We start from the raw sequence: 14159 nt of genomic DNA, 5'->3' as shown, positions 1-14159 counted from the left end.
GAGCATGGGACTATGCAGTAATCAAAAAGGTTGATTAACATTAAACCAAGCCAACAAGGTGTAAGATGAGGAAAAAAAACAAGTGATCACATTTATTTTCAGTTGAATGATAAATTCTGGTATGTTATACTTTTTTGTGATGGTCATAGAGAACTAATTGCCATATGGGTTCTGTAGAAATGCTACCGAACTGAATGCTTTGCATGTATTAACATTGGAACTCCATGATAACAATGCAGTACGTGTCCATCTGAAGATGAGACCTCTGTGGATTTAAAACCCTGTGCACTAGCCTTTTCCAAAGAGGTTGAATCAAGGAGATTACTTCCTGCAATAATCCAGTTCTCTACCATTTTATGGCTCTTTGAATGGTACATTTTATTTGTGGATGCATTCTGCACTGCTTCATATTAGTCCTTGCAGATTTGCATGAATGAGATACAACATGACTTAAAAGAACAGAATGTGCTGTAGTGGTTGAACTATTACGAGCCAAATAGTGGGCAGAGCAAAGCCCCAGCTTTCCTTCACATTAACAGCAAAGAATAATTATACACGCAGCGACTGCTTAGTCACTCACAGTTTGATTTTTGCTGGCAAGAGCAGCAACTTTATTACTCTTCTCACTAATGTTATTAGTTAGCTACTGAACTGCCAGGTTAGAAGTAATTATTCCTCTAATGAAAATGTACCCAAAATCCTTCAGGATGGGGGCAAGTGAGGACAGACCAAACCACTAAATCTTGTCGGGAATTCTTTTTTTTTTTTTCTTCTTCTATCAAGTTGGCAATAATTTAATTGATGCTGTTCCTGGCTTCTTGCCAAGAAACGCTTAGGACGCAGAGGCAGGGTTCTTAATCTTAATGTGGAATCATGGGACTCGTGCTCAGGGATTGTTTCTCGCTATGCTGAAGTCTCTATGAACTGTCGTTACATTTCATCGTGTGCTATTCGTATCAACACCTACAACGTGTCTGAGACAGACGTAACTTCTAGATAAGAAGTGGGAGGAAAATATTGAGTTTTATCCTGCTTGCTTATTAAGTATAAATCAATTTGGAGTAAATATCAAATTGCCGTTTATAACAGACATATCTAAAAAAAAATCCTATTAAAGGATAATTAGGTCTACCCTATGTCACAAACCAATAAATTGTAACTTTTTTTTTAGATATTAAAACCTAACCCCTTTGCAAGTAAAAATGGTTTGCCTCAAAACTGCAGACCAAGCAATATCCTACATTTTTTTTATAAATCAGTTCTGTACTATGAGAAAATACGTGTAGATTAAAAAAAAAACAACAACTCTGAATGACATTTTTAATGTATTATAATCTAACACGCATTTTTTGTTTCTATAACAACCATTTACAAAGTCACATCCCCTTCCTCTCCTGAAACAAGCTCTGGCACACCCCTTTTTGAGCCCTGCCATCTCTCTAGCAGTGCACCAATTGTATCTAGTGACTGCCTGGTCACATGATCTTCCACACAGAACTTTGCATCTTTGGTCCCCTTCTGTTGCACACTGACAGACATTTAGTGAACCCGGGAGCCGAATCTTCACCGATCAATCACAGGAGAACGGATCGATTGGCAATTTAGCTAATTACTTATCACTGTGTGGATTGTATTGATGCACATAATAAAGATAAACAAATAAAAAAATTAAAACTGCTTAAATACCGTATTTTTTATTTTATATGAATTTCTCAAAAAATGAAAATAAAAAGAAAATAAATTGAATGAAACTGATAATAGTTTTTTTTAGAACTATATGTCTAGTATAATATAATAAATGTAACACTGTACATAACACTTACATCTGTCTGAGTTTGTTGAAAGTAGGATCCCCTAAAAATGTCCAGTTACTCGGTCCATACCAAAAGGACGAGCTTTTCATGATGGGTACAGTGAGTGCTCCTATTTCTCTCCAGTCAATCTGTTTAACTTTATGAAGATTTCAAATGGGATTAAATGGAAATGCCCCCCACAATGTCTGACTTTGTTAAATGATGTAAGCAAATTAGTTTAGATGATGGAATGACAAAGGAGTGACCTTGGTCTTTATATATTGCTTCCTCATCTAACCTTTCTATGTAATCATACAGAGTGTTTGTAATTTACTGTACCAGGCATACTGCATGTTCTTGAGTCCCATGCATAAAAACACCATAACACACATGCTCATTTGTTTTATGTGTGTAATACATAGTTCAGTTATATTTATTGTGGGGATTATCAAGTAATTTAGGCCGTTACAAAGTAATATTGACAAAAAATACTTACATTTATTGTCATCTGAACTGTCTGTAAAGCACAAACATTCATAAACATGAAGACATTTAACATGTATTGAAGAGAAATCAAATTATATTGGCTCCAAATAGCAAAATGACATTGTCTTAGTTTTGCTTTAAGCTTTACTGTTATAAAATAGGCACTATTATCCATTAGGTATGTGCATAACTCAAGCAGGTGCACCAATACAAAGACATACAGCCTTGCCACATCTACCATATGTGTGAGTTAAAAAAACACGTATAAACAATATTCCATACCTGTGTCAGTATAGGACATGGATCCACTAAACAAATGTACCACTTCTAAAATTCCATTCAATTGGGAATTTAGGAAATATTAAGGTTTAGCACTGTTTCATACATATAGACCAAGTAAATGGCACAATATACAGTAAGTGCCAAGTAAATTGGACTTAAAACTGCAGACCAAGCAATATCCATGTGTGTTTTTTTTTTTAATAAATCAGTTCTTTACTAAAAAAATTAACAACTCTGAATTACATTTTGAATGTATTATAATGTAACAAGCCTTTTTAGTCAATACTCCTCTGCAGTTATTTAGTGAACCCCTGAGGCAATCCTTCACCGATCGATCATAAGAGAATGGATTAATCAGAAATTTAGCTAATTACTTATTGTGTGGATTGTATTGATGCACATATTAAAGGGAACCGGGGATAAATAAAAAAATAAAAATGGCAGCTTGGACTGCTGCTTTAAGAGTGTTATACATTATCCTAGAATATGGCCCTATGCCTCTACTCCCTATATTCTCCTACCCAGATTGAATAATTGGAATTTTCAAGCAAAGTAATGCTTTTTTAAAGCCTCCTTTCTATTATAAACTACTGTAAAATAAATAGGAGAGTAGTCTTAAACTTAAAAAATACTTATTTTTATCAATCAGGAGTACCAATTTTTTTTATTTACATGACTAAAAATTAGGTTTATTAAAAAAATAATTGAAGTCAAAACAGCTTGTGTGACAAGTTTAATATTCCTTTAAATCAGCTGTGCGCAAACTGGGGGGCACGAGACTGACTGCAGGGGGCGCGGGTTTTACAGAGGCCTCGCGCGCTTCCCGAAGGCACTTAAATTAACTGCTGGGGGAGCTGCAGGGCCTCTGTAATCCTTTCTTACCTTGACTCCGGTGGCTTCTTAGACGCATAACCATGGCAACGCGATGTCACGTGACGTCACGTTGCTATGGCAATGTGACGTCATGACGCCTGAGCCGAGGTAAGCAGGGAAGCGTGGAGAGAGGGGAACTGCTGGCAGGGGGGCGCAGGGAAATAAGTTTGCGCTCCCCTGCTTTAAACCACTACTACCACTTCTTTTTACAACATGTTCAATCCAGTAAAAATCCAAGAGATATATTACTTTTTATTTCTTCAACTAGCTTTATCTACATGTTGTCACCATGTATTTAATATTCTCATGTTCTCTGTCATATTCTGTCAGTGGAATAATTAGGGTAAAAAATTACAAGACTAGGGAATTCAAGAGTTCCTGGTCCTGATGTTTGGCACAAGGTAAACCTTAAAACAGAATTCCGTTAAAAAGTGATATTTAACAGGATTCGAAAGAGGGTAAACCTTGTCGAATCCTGTTAGAATTGTTATTTATTTTTTTTAAATCAGAACTGCGGTTGTAACATAAGTCACTATGCTTTTTATTAACTTTTCATATATTTGTCATCATTATTAATGTATCATTATTATTTTATCAAGCACAGTAATGTGGTCATTTTCTTAGGCCTGATCCTTCCTTTACAAAATTTGCGATTAGACTCCTGTATATTTGCAGTACTGCATATATTCATGTCTGACTCCCAGCGGGCTTTACCAGCCCAGTCCCCCGTCTGGCAAGGAAAAGTGTCCTGGAACTAGATTCCATATTCCTCTGTCTCCCCTTTCAGCTTATGGGATTCATTTCTCTCTCGTTCAGTTGCCTGATATTTCCCCTGTTCCAGCAGCTTGCTGCATGTAAAGAGCAACATTTTGATACATTTGTTGTTTACTTAGACCTTTCAGTGAGTTGCTATTGCAACCTCCGCCTTTCCCTCAGATTGGGTTAGTCTGCCTTCTCCCCCTCTGCTTTGCTGACAGATGGTCTGTCCCCAGGCTATCTTGTTACCCAGAATACACTCACACTTCCCTTTTCCACCTTCATCACTGGCTGAGTGAGTACCTTCTGTATTGCTCTAGTGGCAGGGCCTTATCCTTTTCACCTGCCCTTACTACAAATCACCCACAGAGAGACATTATTCAAACACCAACATCTCATCCACAAGTGCCTGTCTTTAATGCTGCTTTCCCTAAATAAAGTGAAGAAAATGTGCAGGACTTGTTGTGTTTTGGAAAGAGGGCTGCGTTGAACCTATCTGGGCTAATCATCGTATACATGACCCTGGCCTCCAGAATAGTGAAAAGGAAGACCGTGTGCCTTACAGACACTTACAGGAGCTGCTACTCTAGACTTTATAACACAGAGCAGTCTCTGCAGACTGACAAGCAGCAAGCAGCTTACACTGCACACGCAGCTTTGCAGACAGAAAGTCCATAACACACAGAGCCTTGATTGCCTTCTCTGTTTTGTTGAGTCCATCCTCTGCACAGTTTCTCAGTGAGGAGCTACCATCCCACCTAACCCCTGCGCACGTCTCCCGGCTAGCGCCAGCAAGGGCCACGCCACCGGACACCCGCCAGGACACGCGTCAGAGCCACCGGACACCTGTGAGTACAGCTACCCCTACGCTGAACTCTGCAAGACACCGCTCGGCATCATCTGAGACAGTCGCCCATCGCTGACACAGGTAAAAGACCGCAGGCCACACGCAAAGGCTAAAGGCCTACACACACCTACAGCATGGCAGAGCTCGGAGCCTCACCAGACATCACGCAGGGGGGTGACCACGTAGACACAGAGACTACTGCGCAACTGCAACAGGTGCAGGCAGACGCAAGGCCTAAACGGACAGTCACACTGACACAAAAGGGCCGTGAAAAATATGAGGCTGACATTGACGCACACCACGAAAAATTAGAGAAGGCCTGGGAGGACACTGATCGTGAAATAAGTAATGTCTCAAATGCTAGCGATCAAGAAACCCAGATCAAACAAGCTATTACTCAAATTAAGTCATGACATAGACGTTACTTAACGCTGTCACAGGCAAATTTCACCTGCAAAAGGCGATTGACCTGGAACACGATGGCATAGTGCAGAATGCCATAGCAGACGCCCAAAGCGATAGAAAAAAGCTCCTCCTGGAGACCGCATCGCAGCGCTCAAGCACATCCAGACACTCATCAAGGTCAGCAAGATCAGAGCAATCTAACGCGTCCAGCGCAAGCACAAATGCTACCAAGGCGCGAGCCGCCGGAGGCCGCACGTGCCAGGGCCGAATATAGTCGGAGAGAGGCAGCCGTAAGTGCAGGAAGAGCGCGCATACAAGAGGAGGAGCAGACAGCCGCCGCTAATGCCGCCGCCGCTACCGCCACTACTGCTGCAGCCACTACGCGTAGGAAAGCCGAATTTGATGCGGAACTAGAGGCACTTAATCAAGAGAAGGAAGCCGCCATAGCCATAGCCCAAGCTGAAGTCCTAGAAGCAGCCGCGCAACGGGACGGCGGGGAGCAACCATACAGACGGATAGCCTCAGAGGATCCAATCCAACGCACTGAAGACTACGTAATGAGCCTCTTCAGTGTAAACACCAGCGCACCATCTCAACACGGAGGGAGTGACTCCACAGACACAGAAGACTTGCTAGGTCCACGAGGAAAAGACGCTGCTCCTTCAATGGTACATGCCGCCTAGGATAGCCACAGCCACGACAGTGATCCACATGCCAGCGCGCACACGGATGCACCCCAACAGGCTCACAATCCAGGTACACCCACACGGGAGAACACTGACCAGCAGTCATCATGCGTCCACGCCAAGGAAGAGGCGACCGCACGGACCCTCCCAGCAATTACCTCAGAACGGGACCAACACGCCGATGCCTCAGGCCTGACAGACATAGCCAAGTACATGATCCGGCGTGACCTGGTGCAAACAGGACTCATCAACTTTGACGACCGTCCTGAGAACTACCGGACGTGGAAGTTCACGTTCAAGGACGCAATCAACAGCTTGGGCTTCTCAGCAATGGAAGAGCTCAACCTGCTATTCAAATGGCTGGTAAACTAATCCAGGGAGCACGCAAAGAGACGTCGGACGGCAAACGCAAACCACCCCCAAGTAGGTCTTGACCTAGTGTGGGAAAGGCTAGAAGAGTGCTACGGTAGCCCCGAAGTAGACGAGGATTCGCTCTTCAAAAGAGTCGACAGCTTTCCCAAGATCAGAACTAGAGACTACTCGAAGTTACGAGAGCTCAGAGACCTGCTGCAAGAGCTGGAGGCTGCAAGAAAAGACCATTCCCTAACAGGTCTCAACGTCTTGGACTCAGCTCGTGGAGTGAGATACATCTTAGAGAAGCTACCCTACAACCTCGAAGAAAGATGGATTTCACAAGGCTCCAAATACAAAAGGGAGAAGCAGGTCGCCTTCCCCCCATTCTCATTCTTCTTGAGCTTCATCCGCGAAGCGGCAAGGGCAAGGAACGATCCCAGTTTCATCTTGCGTACGCAAACCACACACAGTGCAAGCAGCCGGAGGAATGAGAGACCAGTGCGAGATATGGTAACACTCAAACACCCATCTCGGTCCACAGGACGGACGTGCCTCCCACGACCCAAACTACTCCCGATCAGTCGGTCGCCGGAGACGAGGAACCAAGGGACCCAAACAGGGAATGTCCCATACACAAGAAGCCACACCCACTTAACAAGTGCTTTGGGTTCAGGATGAAGTCCCTAGAGGAACGCAAGAGGTTACTTGGAGAATTCAGAGTTTGCTTCAGGTGCTGCGGTTCCACGACTCACCTAGCCAGAGACTGTAAAGAAGAAATCAAATGTACAGTGTGCAAAAGTGACAAGCACATAACATCTTTACATCCAGAGGCGCTGACACTCCACCAACTCAACAATCCATCCTCAGTAGCGGAGCATGGCGGGGAGGAAGGAGAAGGAGAGCCAACATCCGTCACGTCTGAGCGCACTGAGGTTTGTGGAAAAGAAAGTGACCAAATGTCCTGCTCCAAAATATGCCTTGTCGCAGTGCACCCCCAGGGACAACCCGAGAAGGCTATTCGGATGTATGCAATCCTCGACAACCAAAGCTACAGATCATTGGCGAAGACGGAGTTCTTCAACTTATTCAACTTACAAGACAATGCCTCACCCTACACCCTCAGAACCTGTGCAGGGTCAACTGAGTCAACAGGGAGAAGAGCAAGCGGTGACGTCATATGTTCAGTGGATAACAGAGTGAAGATAGCTCTCCCCACACTCAGAGTGCAACCACATGGCCACAAACAGGGACGAGATTCCCACACCAGACGTGGCACGCCATCACCCGCACCTCAGAGGAATAGCCAACTACATACCGCCGGTAGATAAAGGCAGCAAGATCTTGCTGCTGCTCGGTAGGGACATAATAAGGGTACATAAAGTCCGTAAACAGCATAACGGACCCCACAACGCACCATAGGCCCAAAAACTTGACCTAGGATGGGTGATAGTGGGCAACACTTGCACTGACAAAGAGCACGGACAAGACTATGTTTACGGTAGCCACAAATGTAGAGGTGCAGCGCACAGCAAAGAACTGGATCCACAGGACAGCAGCAGTATGATGAAAATAAAAGTTCTTTATTAGAAAATCATGGTGCAGACAGGTATGGGTGCAGGGAAAAAAACCTCTGTCTCTTTTTTTCCCTGCACCCATACCTGTCTGCACCATGATTTTCTAATAAAGAACTTTTATTTTCATCATACTGCTGCTGTCCTGTGGATCCAGTTCTTTGCTGTGCGCTGCACATCTACATTTGTGGCTACCTGAATCATTTCTACCAGCAGAAGCACGCATTCCAGAAGGCACAATGGGCAAGGTCACGTGAGTTGTACCTTTAAACAAGTACATAGAGGTATTTTATTGGTGTGTTTATGCAAAGTGTCAGTACCAGTCCATATTGGCAGTGAGGGGGTGGGGCTCATATATCTCCATTACCCACACTCACCAGGACATTTATTCAGGTCTCAGACTACACACTCACCCATATATACCTCACTCAATTATATACCTTAAACCCAGCCTACTCCCTTCAATCAAGAAATTATTGTTTATTACAAATCCTGTCACTTGAGCACTACATCTGAACAATGTTCTTCTACCAAGACTATGTTTACACCCGCAGAACTGTGATAACAGAATGTGGACACGCATCCCTCTCTGAACCATGTCTTGGCCATCTCCAAGTGACAGGAGGGCCAAGTGAAGTGAAGAGAAGAGACAAGGTCATAACCCTCAGATCGACAAGAACATCCTCACATCAGGGGGATGCGACAATGGCCCAGGATGCTTAGTGGTTCAGACAACCACTCAACAAGGATGATGAGTCGACTCCACTGAAGAAAGTAACCTCTCAAAGGTGACCGACAAAGGGATCGTACAAAAGACAATAAACAATCGGACGATCCTCCCGCGAGCAATGGCACGGCTAAGACATACAGTTGTTCCTCTCCACAGAGTATCAAGCGACAAAGCAACCAGCTGTCACGGCTGGCATAGCCGCAAAAGATTGCGCCCTACAGGTGAAGCCACAGTGTCAAAAAGACTGTCCTCTCACACGTCTAAAAAGAGACAGTCGCAGAGACATTTCATAAAGGGATTTACTAGGGCAAAAGAGACTGTTCTTCGTTACGTCCAGGGAGAAAATAACCTCCTGATGGTAGTTAACAAAGAGACACAAAAGCGTTTCACCAAACTACGTGGAGATGTTCTCGTGCAAGAGGAATGCACCGATAACCTACGGTGCACAGCGTTCCAGACAAGGGACGACGACAAGCAAACACCATCGAGGGAAAATAGAGGATTCCCGAGGTTAACAGTCAAGGAGCTCTCCAAAGACGGCCCAGGCAGTTGGGTGACTCCGCTACAATTCCATTCATCAAAAAGACGCCTCCCGAACAATAGAGAACCTGCCATCTCTAGGCTCACTTCGCTCTGCCGCAACCCACAAAGGGAGCCGGAGACCAAGAATCAAATTGTGGTCTTCACGCGGAAGAGATTCCTTAGCGGACACGCAGAGCCAGCGCCTTCACTGAAGGAAGGTAAAAAATACCGGCACCTCCCATCATCTGGTGTCCACCACCGTCAGAAACCCAGCCAGATCTGGGTAACATTCAGCTCCAATGCTCAGCACCAGGAAGCCACTCCAAATGGGGCACTACTTACTGGACCAGACTTGACAACCAGTCTTCCAGGGGCGTTGATCCTCTTCTGCAAGGAGCCAAAGGCCATCTCCTTCCTCCAAACGCCAGGTGATAGGGTGACAGACTACCACGACTGGCATATCCATGAGGTAATGCACTCTGTAGAGAAAACTACAGAGTCAAAAGGACTGTTCTTGCACAAAGTTGAAAGAAAACAGTGCAAGAGACCTTTACACAAAGACATTGTGGTGCATCAAGCTAACCTAGAGCTGTGCATCCGCCTACTTCCCTTACCGAGATGGCGAAGGACTTCTAGCTGGGGGTACCGGCCGGTATCCCATCGTTATGTGGACATCATCTTTGCATTGTTATGTTGTTATATTTCACATATGTTCCACATATACCTAGAATATAGTGGTATCTCCAGATACCAAACGGGGAGTGTCCTGGAACTAGATTTCATATTCCTCTGTCTCCCCTTTCAGGGATTCATTTCTCCCTTGTTCAGTTGCCTGATATTTCCCCTGTTCCAGCAGCTTGCTGCATGTAAAGAGCAACATTTTGTTACATTTGTTGTTTGCTTAGACCTTTCAGTGAGTTGCTATAGCAACCTCAGCCTTTCCCTCAGATTGGGTTAGTCTGCCTTCTCCCCCTCTGCTTTGCTGACAGATGGTCTGTCCCAAGGCTATCTTGTTACCCAGAATACACTCACACTTCCCTTTTCCACCTTCATCACTGGCTGAGTGAGTACCTTCTGTATTGCTCTAGTGGCAGGGCCTTATCCTTTTCACCCGCCCTTACTACAAATCACCCACAGAGAGACATTATTCAAACACCAACATCTCATCCACAAGTGTCTGTCTTTAATGCTGCTTTCCCTAAATAAAGTGAAGAAAATATACAGGACTTGTTGTGTTTTGGAAAGAGGGCTGAGTTGAACCTATCTGGGCTAATCATCCTATACATGACCCTGGCCTCCAGAATAAAAAGCATTAACCCCCCAACTGCCGCCGCAATAGAGGAAACACGGTCAATTCTGCCCCTCCTCTGAGGAACTTTTCATTTGTCTTTGTAAGAGTATATTGACCACACTGTAAAAGAACAATAATAAACGTTATATTCACAGGCAATGTTTCAGTGGCAAACCACGAGTGGGTGGGAAATTGCCGGCAAGGAGCGGATTGAACATGCTTCCTGTCAGCTGGGCTTTGAACCCTCCCCAGCTCCTCCCCCCACTCCTCGCCCACCCACCCGCTGGTCGTGTCACTCCCCATTCGCACCGGCGGGAAGGAAAGCAGCCAGGGAGTACAAAGGAGGTGAGGGAGAGCCTTGCCCCTTGGTCATGGCGGGCCCCCCCCACCTAAGGCTAGGGGACTGCTTTATAAAGAGAAAGGTCAACGTTCATGACCCATGCACCTTCCACCTTGCCCTTTCCTTTGCAAAATATCCAATCGTTGTAAGGATCGGGGAGTCACGCCGGCCTCTGCGCGCTCCCCACTTACCTCCACTCCCCGCTCCCAATGCTGGTAGGGATGCCGCTCTGTCGGGGACCGCTTTGCGAGCAGCTTGTGTGCACGTACCCCGCTCCAGGCTTTATGCCTTTACTGCTAGTTAGCATTCTCACGCCAACGTCGGGGGCGCGCGGCACGCAGATTCCTCCTCAGAAATTATCAGGAATACTCATCCCACCTGATTCCTGCTCTGGATTCACAAACCACATCCCTCACTGCTGACGCACCTTCACGCTGCTGACGCACCTTCACGCTGCAGGTTTCTCATTGGTTCCTCGCTCCTACTTATGCTTAGCTGCCCCACTGGCAAATTGGCTGAGCATAATTCAATGTTCCGTTGTGTTCATTGCTTCCTACCCTCGCAGTCTTGTCTTGTCCTCTAGTTCGCAGCTCTCTGTTATTGAGCCGGCTTGTTTTGGACTCCACTCTTCTTTACTTCTGACCCCTGCTATCTACGACAATTCACAACTCTCCAACCCTGACCTCGGCATCCGAACAACGACTATTCTCCTCTCTCCAACCCGGACGGACCACAGATGTTAATACCTACAACGATCCGTACCTCTCCAACCCAGACCCTGGCAAGTTTATCGACTATCCATACCTCTTCAACCCAGACCCGGCTACCTTGACCCACCTACACTCCAGACGCGCCCACGCGGCTGTGGGCTGTGTTTATATCCATCCCCACCTTGGCCCCTCAGTCACGCTTTGTTTGTGATGAGCACATCGTGACAATCGTCAAATATGGCCACAAAACACTAAATTGGGTTCAAACAGCCACAGCTTTTATTACCCATGAAACCATACAACATAATACCTTTACCTCGTCAACTCAGATCCCAGACCCCATTATCGTTAATAACCTTTCAATGTGTTATTGCTCATCTGTCCAGCACAATCATGTCTAAAACGGGAACCCCTTTTAGGAGGACACCCTCCGTCCATTGAACCAGGCCCCGAGAACGACTCCCCTAAACCACCACACAGTCAAGCTCACCACCTAGGCAAATCTAAACAGTCTGCACCCCCACCACAGCTGAGGCCATTTGACACCTCAAACTTGCAATACAGCCCGTCACTAACTGCGCTGTCATCATCAAACCGTCCTGAAGGGCCATATTGAAAATATCCTGCACTTCTTCTGATAGATGCATGCCATTATCATCATACAGACCTTCACCGTTCAATTCTCCGTCACACAGCTATATCTCCCACTGCTCTCACCAAATCTGCCACTCATTCCTCCAACACCTGTCCACTGCCTTCCCATGCCAAGCACGCCTTGGAATAATTTCTGACCACAACAGAACTGATGCTGGGAATGCCAAATACATTTTTACAATATGATGCTATTGATGAAGTCAACCAACAAAACCTACCCCAGATCATTCCCCCTGAATATTTAGCACTGGGATGTCTCGAGCTACAAGGTTACCCTCAACCCAACAAATTAAGGGATTTGAGCTGGCCTGCCAGGAACCCCAAAGACACATTTTCCTCCAGATTGTCCCTAAACATTCCAGACTTCTCATCTACCGATTTAAAGGGGGAAGACTGCTTTTTGTCTCCGGGAACGAATTCAAAATCTCTTCGCAGAACTGTTTTGGTATAAGGATAATGGCTTAGCCAGCCCTCCCTTGCGCTTACCTTCAATTGCGTTGTGGCTCTTCTTAGCAGCTTCCTTCCCTAAACCTCCTCCCAAACAGCCTTTCCTTTCCAAAAACATATTACTGCCCCCTCATAACACAAGGAACATGTGTGCTTAAACTGGCAGGATATTCCCCACTTATATTTACATTAGTTGTAACCCAATGTTTAAAAGTGTCCAACTGCCCTGTGTTTCTGGTCAAGCCCTGAAAGTGGGAGGGTTGCTGAGGAGTCATGAGGACAAGCCAAAAACCCATGGTTTATTAATCCGACCACCCGTGTCCAAATTTCCACACACTTTTCAGGCCATACTTTTCCACTTTCCAGGCCAATATTTTCTTCTCTTCTCTCATTGCTACAGGAAAATGAGAGCCTGGCAGACTTGCTAAATAAAAATAAGACTCCCTAAAGCTAAGACCTACCAAGGACTGCTGCTGTTCTGTAGCAATCTCTTCTTCTGCTGGCAGCACCCTCCACCTACTGTACCGCCCCTTCACCTGATGTGCCCCCCCCCCCCCAAAAAAAATCACTCCACACTCCAGCTGCCTATTCCAATCACTTGGTTATACTACCGACCCCTCCTGATCCCGTGAAACTCCCAGTAGCCCCTGACCTACCCCCACCACTGGATCCGTGCTCAGAACTGCAAATTCTACTTCTAATTCTACTACTGTAGCTGCTTCAGCCCTCTGAGCCAAACCCCAATGCCGACCCCAACCATAACCATTCTCCCCCCAAAAGAATCCAGGACAGCTCTGCCTCACAATACCTGTGTTCATTTGAACTGACTGGCTAAGTAACTCCCTCCTATTCTCTAATTGCCCAATATTCCCTCAAATATCTCATGCAACAGGAATTTTATAAACACATACATTTAACCTATTTGCATTCAAAAGGGTCTGTTTTTGTAACATTAGGCACTATGGTCATTTGAAAATGTGTGACACCATAGAAGGCAGATTATGCAATTAATCTTTCCATATACACAATAACAAAAGTACCTCAAAGAGAGGGGTTAAAAAAAGTACTGGTTGCATTTTGAAATCAACTAGTAGAACTCCCATTCAAGTAACCTACTTCAAACCTTGACAAACAGATATCTACAATGTGTGACAGGTGCAGCCATTTCTGTGTTGTCAATAACTGCATTCTAGTGAAAACAAATAGAACACACAAGAAAAAAAATATTCATTACCTGAAGACAATTTTTTTTTTAAAAATCCAGGAAATATGAATAAAAAGATATTTCCGATTAGGCTTATTAACTGCCGTGAATTTGAAGCAGTGTTCCAACTTGAGACGATTAGGACAGCAGTGTCCCAAATTTGGATATAGTCTGCCCTTCAATGCTTTTAATTGAGTCTAGTAATGAT

At 45.0% G+C, this 14159-nt stretch overlaps 1 protein-coding gene across 1 annotated transcript in view; it reads left to right on the top strand.

Annotated features, from left to right (window-relative positions):
* CSRNP3 (cysteine and serine rich nuclear protein 3) overlaps positions 1 to 14159 on the top strand; it is a 116222-nt gene that overhangs the window by 33201 nt on the left and 68862 nt on the right. The window lies entirely within an intron of this gene.

The sequence above is a fragment of the Ascaphus truei genome, chromosome 7, assembly GCF_040206685.1.
Source record: "Ascaphus truei isolate aAscTru1 chromosome 7, aAscTru1.hap1, whole genome shotgun sequence".
NCBI lineage: Eukaryota > Metazoa > Chordata > Amphibia > Anura > Ascaphidae > Ascaphus > Ascaphus truei.
The sequence above is the reverse complement of the archived record's forward strand: the minus strand, read 5'-3'. Positions and strand labels throughout refer to the sequence as shown.